The sequence below is a fragment of the Thalassophryne amazonica genome, chromosome 1 (assembly GCF_902500255.1).
Source record: "Thalassophryne amazonica chromosome 1, fThaAma1.1, whole genome shotgun sequence".
Lineage (NCBI taxonomy): Eukaryota > Metazoa > Chordata > Actinopteri > Batrachoidiformes > Batrachoididae > Thalassophryne > Thalassophryne amazonica.
Window position 1 is genome coordinate 65,505,362 of NC_047103.1, and position 10,897 is coordinate 65,516,258.

Consider the following 10,897-nt stretch of genomic DNA (forward strand, 5'->3'; position numbering starts at 1 on the left):
AATCTCTGTCATGCGATAGTGAGTGCCAGTCTGTGCCTCACCTTCAAATATGAGAGTGATGGGGACATGTTTGATTGAGATATAATGTAAAATATACATTAAATGGGGTTTTAAATGTTAAATTTAAATGGCCACAAAATTTGTAATCCGGATCAAACTTTGTCAGTGGATAAAGGATACCTACATAAGCCTCTCAAATATGAAAGAAATTTGATCTTTTGTGACAGAGTTATACATTTTTGAAAATATGTTCAATGTTAAAGGATAGAGATTTTTACAATTTTCCAAGATTTTTACTCACTTTGACCTATGACCTTGAAAATGTAATAAGTTCTTGCCTCTGAGGATATGAATTCTCTGTAAAGAAAAAAATGTCCTAAAATAGTGGATTACAAGCTGTTCAGAAACAAACTAACAGAGGTGAAAACATAACCTCTGTTAATAAAGCTGGGTGGAGCTAACAAGTAAGTCAGGTGAAGGCTGGGTTGGGTAGAAAGTAAACATATACTGTAGATAAAGGCACTGTCGACTCTGACTGCCAGGAGCTGATGGCGCCACATTTTTGTGAAGAAGATGATGAAGAAAACACAAACATACTTCTATGGAAAAAAAAACAATGCGATCTCTATCCACAATTTTACCTGTCATGAAGTCAGATATTAATGTAAATTGAATAAAGGCTGAAGCAGGAATAATAAGAGTTCTTGCTTTCTCTGTGCTGACTGCAGCTGCTGTGTCATTAACAAGCTGTCTGTCAGGATGAGAGAGTTTGCCTGAAACCACAGACACCCACACATCGCTGTGGCTGAGATGACAAGAAAGTTACAAGGATGAAGGCGTGCGAGTTGACTGAAAACGAGAAGCGTGTGCCACAGACAGAACAGACTGCAAAAAGAAAACAAGATTAATAAAAAATAAATTTATTGCTAAAATTAAAAGAAGCAACAAACCTAGTAAAGTATGAATACCGTGCTATTATTATCCTTAATTTCTATTATAATATTTGTTTTATGGGAAGAAGATCATCTGTTCTGTTGGTATTTAAGTCTGTAGATGATGATATGTTCTAAAATAGAACGCTGTCTCCTGAGCTCAGCATCAGCTCCAACACATCAAAGATCACCAGAGTAGACATCTGTTGTCTTTTTTTTTTTGGCACTTTTAATATATAATGTGCCTTTGGAGAACTTGTCAGAAAACCTAAACACTTCAGTACAGTGGTTCCCAAAGTGGGGGGTGTGGAGGTGTTGCAGGGGAAGGGGGGCAAGGCAAATAAATTTGGTTTGTTGTAAACAAACAAAAAGCAAACACAGTGTTGTATAAAGTACAGGAAAAATCACACTTAAGTAAAAGTACAGATACCCATTAAAAAAATGACTTTGGTAGAAGTTCAAGTCACCAACTGAAATGCTACTCAAGTAAAAGTCTTAAAGTATCTAGTATTTATTGTACATAAGTATGACAAGTAATGTACAACTAAATGTACTCAAGTATTGAAAGTAAAAGTACACCGGACTGATTTTTTTTTATATATAAAACTTTATCTAGGCTTGTAAATGACTGGTAGTATTAGTCAAAATACTGAAAATTGTGCACATCACACAAAAACACTTCAGAAACAAGGTTTCAAAACCTAAACGAGAGTAGGCTACTTACTAGGTGTTCACAGGAAACAGTTATTTATTTCTATATGTATTTATTTATTTTCATTGTTACGTGGTTTTATCTTTTCTGTTGTGTTTTGTTTCATTAGGTTCTTTTTGTCTCTTTCTCTAAAATTATATTGTAACATTATTAGTCTATTATTGACTATTATTGTCTATTATGTAGACTATTATTGTTGTGCCTATAATATATGAATAAAAATAAATTAAAAAAATTACAATTTGACTCTTTTACGACAACGAACACAAATCAACACAAACGTGCTGATGTGAACAGCTTAATGCTACCTTTAACATTGAAGATGCCATAGACATGCTAACGCGTTAGCATCGGTCCCGTTTTTAAGTTATAAAATACATCTATCAGCTGTTTCAGAAGACCATAACAGGTCGGTTTAACATAAAAATATTAAATATTACTCACAAACAAAAAATTTGGATAAAGCGAAATAAAATGCACGAATCGTAGATCGAAACACTGCTTCGACCTGCGAATCACTGCTTCGATTGGTTCAAGGTTCAAAGCAAACCTGCGCTGCAGAAAAGTTGATTACAGACCCGCTGCAGGTCTGTAATCAATGCAGAGAAATGATCATTTTCCTGACAAACACCCCCCAAGTGCGCAACTGCAAAAAAGCCTACCGGACATGCCTCATGACAAATTGGCCTGACTTCATTGCAGTCACTAGTATTCAGTGGTGTCTCTGGGTGAAAACATGACTTATTGTGTGTGTGCGTGTGTTTGTGTTTTTTGTTTTTTTTTTGTACGAGTAACGGCATGGTGCATAGAAAATGTATTGGAGTAGAAGTATGCAATTAAGCAGTGGTGGGCACAGATAACCAAAAAATTATCTTCGATAACAGATAATCAGATAACTGAAAAGTTATCTTCGATAAAGATAAAACAATAAACCACCCAAAAATGTATCGGAAGTTACAGGTAACCGATAACAGATAAATTCCAATATTATCTCTGGCACATTTATAACTACTAGTAAAACAAATTTAATAGCTTCTAATAATATTAAAAATAACAACAGACCCAAACAATAAGACCACACTTTTTTCTTCCAACATTCGGCTCCTGCTGGAAGCTCTTGTTTATTACAGCCCTCCCAACACAGAGACACCCTGAAAGCAATCATAAAGCCAGCTCTATCAATGACAAAGCTCCGGTCATGCGGAAGTCTTAAAAATAAAGTCATATTGAGTTATGGTGTTGATTTATAAATAACATTAATACCGATAGAATAACTCCATTAATGTCAATTCTGTCATTTGTACAAAGTTAAACTTTAACATATATCTTTTAATGTTGAATAATGCACTAATTCTGATGTTTTGTAACAAAGAGACAGATCGCAAAGGATTCTGGGTAAACGTGCCTCTGCTAAACACTGATTGGTTCAGTCATTCATTATGTAAACCAACACGTTAATGTGACGTCTGTCGTGTATTGGTTTTTAAATGTGCTTTTGTAAAATATTCCATTTTTTTATTTGTAAAAACAGGAATTTTTACGGAGCCCTGGAAGTGTCATCACAAAATTTTTTGCATGTGGAGAGAATGTGCGCATGTTTGCGCACATTCTCTCCACATTCTCTCTTACATATATAACATTCATTTGATGTTGTAAAACGTGCTTTACAGTGTGCAAGATGATTTTTCATGCAGGAATTTTTTGGACCAAGTTTCAGGTTAATCGTGCATCCTGCATCGTGTAGTGTTCATGGAGTATCAAGCTGCGGTCAACATCTGACAACCACCTCCTGATCGCCAATCATATGGTCGAATGAGAATCAAACCTGTTTGATATATTATTGTGGTCGGCCGTCGTGAGGTTATCCTGCTGCTGAAAGCTACAAGCATCCAACCGTTCGCACTGTGCCTGTGCAAACACTGCAGAGCTGTCTTGTAATAATGTTATTATTATTATTATTATTATTATTAATATTTTGCAGTTGTTTTGTTTTTAAACTTGTAAAAAAAAAGCCATTTGCAAAGCAAAAAGTTGATTTGACAATCATCTGACATAACCGGGGTCAAAATAAATAGAACACTGCCATCTACTGGTTCCCAGACACTGCCATGAACACTACTGGCCAGTAAATGCTAGATGGCAGTAGAGGCTTTCAAAACAAATTCTAGATAATCCCTGTCTGCTCACATTTAAAATGCGTGGAATTTAACAAATGCAATTAAAAAATCAATGTCTATAAATGCAGAGAATATATTCAAGAGAGTTTTAGGCACTAGAGTTTAATGCTGTTGTCCGTGGAGTCTGAACAGAGTGTCTGAAATGCATTTGTCCTGTCGTGACGTACTGAGATTACATCATCCTACCCAAAATGCACTGCGGGGCAGAGCATGTGCTCACAGAAGCTTAAAAATTAGCACATTACTTTAAAACTAAAACATATATCTGATATTTTTACTTTATGAAACTTCAGACATGACAGTAATTTTAAATAACTTGTCCAAAATTAGTTTGGTTAAAATTTGAACCATAAGTTAAAAATGTATGCCTCTGGATGACTTACGTCATATTGCGAGCATATCGGTATGGTGTTAAAGGAAATGGGTTTTTTTTTCTTTTTCGGGTTGTTTTTCCTTTGTTTGCAGAGAAATGAAATGCTTTTTATATAAGCAGTTCTCTTCTGTTTGCAAAGGTTATAACTATGCGTCTGTTACAAAACTTTAATGGGTGGGTGCTGAGCTAATTTTAAAAATGCTTGTCGCTGTTCAGCTTTGTTTATCAGTTTCAAAGTTATCAGATAAAAATTAATTGGAAGATAATTGGTCCGATAATGGTTTTTAAAGTTATCTAAACAGATAATCCGATACTGAAAACATTATCTTCAATAATTATCTGTTATCGGATTATCAAAAGTGTGCCCACCACTGCAATTAAGGTCGGAAATGTAGTGAAGTAAAAGTAAGCTGAATTAAAAAAACTCAAGTACAAAGTCTCCCAAAACGTACTTAAGTACAGTAGTGAAGTATTTTTACTTCATTACTATACAACACTGAGCAAACATAATATATATAACAATTTATTAGTAAGTGAATATAGAACTGAATTGAATGCACAGATGAACCAAGCACTGGAGGAGGGAGAGATGAGGCATGAGGCACTGACCCGCACGGGCTTGAGCCGAGATGCCCGGGTGGCAAGTAAATTTGGCAGTGTGAATGAACTGGAGAACAGCTGAACGTGCAGATGGTGGAACAAAAAGACGTCCAGGGGGACCTCCCCCCAGGATCCGGATGGTGAACCTGTGCCTCCCTGACAACCCTTTCAATGTCCCACGTTAGAGCCCCAACTACCACCAGGTCAGGGAGAATGTGGTCAGAGGTGGTTTTGTTGTTGAGGGGGGTGTATTGCCGAGAGAGAGCATCAGGTTTGGTGTTCTTAGAGCCAGGTCTGTAGGTGAGAGAAAAATTAAATCGTCCAAAAAACAAAGACCACCTGGCCTGCCTGGAATTGAACCTTTTGGCAGTTTGAATGTAACCTAGGTTCTTGTGAACTGTCCATACAATGAATCTATCTTAATTGCCAGAGAAATGAGTTGATCCAGGGAAGTGGGTGGATCACGGACCGCCAGTTCATCCTTAAGCGTCACAGACAGGCCATTTACAAATGCGCTCCGAAGCGCAGCAGCATTCCAGCCGGACTCCACAGCAAGAATACGGAATTCGACAGAATAAGCCTGATCGATAATAACCACTGGGAGGTCGCTTGCTCCCGCATCGGGTGATCGAACACCGTCTGGAATTCCTGTTTAAATGTTTGATAAGAGGCAAGAACCGGAGACTGCTGCTCCCATAAGGCTGTGGCCCAATCCAGGGCTTCACCTCTAAGCAGATTTACAAGGTAAGCTATTTTGTCGGCATCAGATGAATACATTGACGGGCGCTGGGAAAATACTAAAGAACATTCGAGTAAAAAGGAGGCACATTTGTCTACTGCTCCAGCATACGGTTCGGGGTGGCAGATAAATGGTTCTAGAGATGGAGAAGCTGAAGCTGCTGGGAGTACAGAGGCTAATGGTGAAGCTAACTGAGCTGCTGTAACTGAGGAGGATGTGGGAATAGCTGACAGTTTATCATTAAGTGCAGTAAGCTGAGTGCAGAGTTTAGAAACCTGAGAGGCTAAAGCCTGCTGTTGGTCAGAGAGAGCAGCTAGCTGTTGTTGTTGGCTAAGGAGTGCTCCTTGTGAGCCGAGGGCCTTGCAGATCTGGTCTTCTCCCACCGAGTCCATGTTGTGGCCGGAAACTCCTGTTATGGTGAAAACACCCAAGGCAGAGGTTAGAACTCGTATGCAGGAAAAGAGACCAGGAGTAGCAAAAATATAACAATTTATTAGTAAGTGAATATAGAACTGAATTGAATGCACAGATGAACCAAGCACTGGAGGAGGGAGAGACGAGCCAGGGTACTGCAGTGAGGGTACACTTCCAACTGAGGTAAATGGAGCTGAGCCAGAGCAGGACCAGGTGGCTGAACAGGCTGATTGAGTACAAAATCTGAAAGCACAGGAAAACAGGGTCAGAAGGCAAAAACCAGGGAAGAGCAGAAGCTTAAGAAACTGAGCTGAGGCCAGAATACCCTGAAGGCAACTGAGTTTCCGGCGTCTGAGTGAGTGAAGAGAAGAGGTATAAATACAGGTGTGGTTGATTGCAGTCAGGTGAGTCCAATCAGCTCCATGAGTCAGCCAGAAAAGAGACAGAAGGGAGGGGGAGTGAAGCAGCAGCACAACATATTACTATTTTGTTATAATATATATACGAGGTCTGTTAGAAAAGTATCCAACCTTTTTATTTTTTTCAAAAACCATATGGAATTGAATCACGTGTGATTACATCAGCCAAGCTTGAACCTTCGTGTGCATGCGTGAGTTTTTTCACGCCTGTTGGTTGCGTTATTCGCCTGTGAGCAGGCTTTGTGTGAGCAGTGGTTCACCCCTCTCATCGGATTTTTATTGCGAATAAATGTCTGAACGATTTGGAGCTTTGCTGCATCAATTTTTTCCAGAAACTGTGAGAGACCTCCAGGTGGACACCATTCGGAAAATTCAGATGGCTTTCAGGGACGATTTTATGGGGATTACACAGATTAAGGAGTGCTCCAGCTGGTTTAAAGACCGCCCACAGCTGCTGAGAGCACGCCGCGCTCCGAGCGCTGATTGACAGGCTGAATCAACCAGATCATTTCCAACGTGAAGGCTTTGATGATCCGGGACGTCGTCTGACTTACACAAAAATGGCAGGAGACGTGGACATCAGTACTTTTTCGGCACATTCCACTGTTACAGAAGTTTTTTCATGGAACGAGAAGCGGAGGGATGCGCCATGGAGCCGTTCATGGCGCGGCACAAAACCACCTCCGTGTTGGTCTCACAGGACGGCTTTGAGATGGCTTTCAGACAGCTTTCTGTGGTTTTTCAGTCGTGTGACTATCCGAGAAATTGTGGATGAGCCTGGACATGCCAGAACATGTCCTGTGAGGCTTCATCACGGCGTTGCTTTGTGCCATGCGGCACCGCCGCGACGCGCGGAATTCAGAATGACGCAACCAACAGCTGTGAAAAAACTCACGCATGCGCACGAAGGTTCAAGCTTGGCTGATGCAATCACACGTGATTTAAATCCAAATGGTTTTTGAAAAAAATAAAAAGGTCGGACACTTTTCTAACAGACCTCGTATATATATATATATATATATATATATATATATATATATATATATATATATATATATATATATATATATATATATATATACAAGGTATACGAGGTCTGTTCAAAAAGTATTGTACGTAGCAAAAAAACACCTCCGTCTTGGAAGTCTCACAGGACATGTTGGGGCATGTCCAGCTGTTACACAATTTCTTGGATACTCACTCGCCTGAAAGCCATCGAAAGCCGTCTGAATCTTCTGAATGGTTTCCAACACGGAGGTGTTTTTTTTTTTGCTGCGTGTCCTGAGATGCTTCGTGCCGACGCATGAAATCCTCCGCACGTCTTTCATTACAAAATCTCCTGTAACAGTGGAATGTGCCGCAAAAGTGCTATGTCCAGCTCTGTTGCCATTTCTGTGGTAGTCACATGATGTCCCGGATCAACACAGCATTCAATTTAGAAATGATCTGGTCGATCCAGCCTGTCGAATGGCCACTCGGCGCGTCGCATGCCCTCCGCCACTGTGGGCCGTCTTTAAAAAGGTTTTAACAGTCCATAATCTGCGTGATGCCGACAGAATCTTCACCGATATCCAACTGAATCTATCGAATGGTTTCCAACTGCCTGTCTCTAACAGTTTCTGAAAAAAATTTCATGGAGCAAAGCGGCAGTGTCTCAGCAAGTTCTCAGACAAAAGAAATCTGACGGGAGGGGTGGACCAGTGCTCACTCAAAGCCTGCCCACAGGCGAATGACGCAACCGACAGGCGTGGAAAAACTCACGCATGCGCACGAAGGTTCAAGCTTGGCAGATGCAATCACACGTGATTCAAATCCATATAGTTTTTGAAAAAAATAAAAAGGTCCGATACTTTTTGGACAGACCTCGTATATATATACTCAACAAAAATATAAACGCAACACTTTTGGTTTTGCTCCCATTTTGTATGAGATTAACTCAACGATCTAAAACTTTTTCCACATACACAATATCACCATTTCCCTCAAATATTGTTCACAAACCAGTCTAAATCTGTGATAGCGAGCACTTCTCCTTTGCTGAGATAATCCATCCCACCTCACAGGTGTGCCATATCAAGATGCTGATTAGACACCATGATTAGTGCACAGGTGTGCCTTAGACTGCCCACAATAAAAGACCACTCTGAAAGGTGCAGTTTTGTTTTATTGGGGGGGATACCAGTCAGTATCTGGTGTGACCACCATTTGCCTCATGCAGTGCAACACATCTCCTTCGCATCATCTGTGAAGAGAACACCTTTCCAACGTGCCAAACGGCAGCGAATGTGAGCATTTGCCCACTCAAATCGGTTACGACGACGAACTGGAGTCAGGTCGAGACCCCGATGAGGACGACGAGCATGCAGATGAGCTTCCCTGAGACAGTTCTTTGGTTATGCAAACCGATTGTTTCAGCAGCTGTCCGAGTGGCTGGTCTCAGACGATCTTGGAGGTGAACATGCTGGATGTGGAGGTCCTGGGCTGGTGTGGTTACACGTGGTCTGCGGTTGTGAGGCTGGTTGGATGTACTGCCAAATTCTCTGAAACGCCTTTGGAGACGGCTTATGATAGAGAAATGAACATTCAATACACGAGCAACAGCTCTGGTTGACATTCCTGCTGTCAGCATGCCAATTGCACGCTCCTTCAAATCTTGCGACATCTGTGGCATTGTGCTGTGTGATAAAACTGCACCTTTCAGAGTGGCCTTTTATTGTGGGCAGTCTAAGGCACACCTGTGCACTAATCATGGTGTCTAATCAGCATCTTGATATGGCACACCTGTGAGGTGGGATGGATTATCTCAGCAAAGGAGAAGTGCTCACTATCACAGATTTCGACTGGTTTGTGAACAATATTTGAGAGAAATGGTAATATTGTATATGTGGAAGAAGTTTTAGATCTTTGAGTTCATCTCATACAAAATGGGAGCAAAACCAAAAATGTTGCGTTTATATTTTTGTTGAGTACAAATAACATTTTATAGTTATATAATTGTTGTGTGTGTGTGTGTGTGTGTGTGTGTGTGTGTGTGTGTGTGTGTGTGTGTGTGTGTGTGTGTGTGTGTGTGTGTGTGTGTGTGTGTGTGTGTGTGTGTGTGTGTGTGTGTGTGTGTGTGTGCCTGTGTTAGTGGTTTTGCACAGCTTTTCGGCTGGAAACCATCACCTGTATCTGGCAACAATGACTCATACTTAAGCTCTGCTTGTCGAACAGTGGCACGTTTTTTGAGAAATAAATAAATAAAAAACACGTGATGCAAGTTATTTTTAACCATTCTACTCTGGTGATTTGTCACTTCATTTATTTTGTTTTGTTCAGTAAGAAGTTATAATTTGGTATGCTTTGTTTCTGCACAGTCATTTAGATTATCCAGCAATAATGCTATCATTGTCATCCGTGGAGATTCCTGAGATGAGAAGTGGAGTGCAGTCCACTGAGTGGCTTGTTGTGGATGTTCTTCAGCTGCAGTCATAGCGGTGTTCCCGGCTAACATGTCTGCAGTCCACAGGGAGCCAGTGACCCGTGGCAGCAGATGCTGTGAGTGCTTCGACTGACAGCGCTGGTCTGACTTCACCTCGCCTCCCTCCTGGACGACTGTAGTTAAGGCTCGCAAAGAACTCTCCCTTCCTTTCTTTGACCTGTTACATATCAGCTGTGTTGACGTCTCACTTACATTTTCTCTGGCTGAGCTTTCCCCGGAGCCAAAGTCTGTCCTCTTCTCTATCCAATTTCCTTTTGAGGTGGGCTGAGTGCTTTCAGGAAGTGTCCTGCATCTGTCAGTTTGGCCTTTAGCCGCTGTCCCCTGAGTCAGACACCTCCAGGCCCAAAGGTCTGTTTTTGTCACTCCTACGGTTAAAGCCTCACAACCTGTCTCACTCTGCCATAGTTCTCCTTCATTACAGCCGCCTGCACCTATTGTAGTGCCTCTACATACACAAATATTAGAGCAGGTCATAGGCACTCAGCTCTCCTGTACTCAATCAGTGATTGACCATCATCTTAAGTTCAGTTTAAAAAGGAAATTCTGTTACTTGTATTTGTGTCACAATGGTCCCCTTATTCACAATCAGTGTTCCCCACGGGCACCCTTTGTCTCGTCAGCGTTCTGCTAGCAATGAAAATAACTACCATTAATGATCCACTATGACAAAAAAAGTATGCTAAATTACAATGTTAACAACAATATGTTTTTCATTATGAGCAGCTGAGTATAGAGACATCATTGTTTCAGAGAAGTTCCGTATTGCTCACACACAGATGCAAATCCAGTGTTTTCAGATTTATCCACTCTAGGGCCTGTTTTCACTAAGTAGCATTTTTGTCCACCAAAAACACTGTTTCCATGTGGATAAAACACCAAGATGATACAAAACTTGTGTCGATATGCCTAAACCCATCTCTATGTGGACAGGCCTTAGCCTGGGTATTTCAAGGAACTGGGTAAAGCTATACCAATAGTTATTAACAGTATGTCATAATGGTAGCAGTGGTTAGTAAGGCAATAGTTATTGGATTTATTGGTTTATGGATC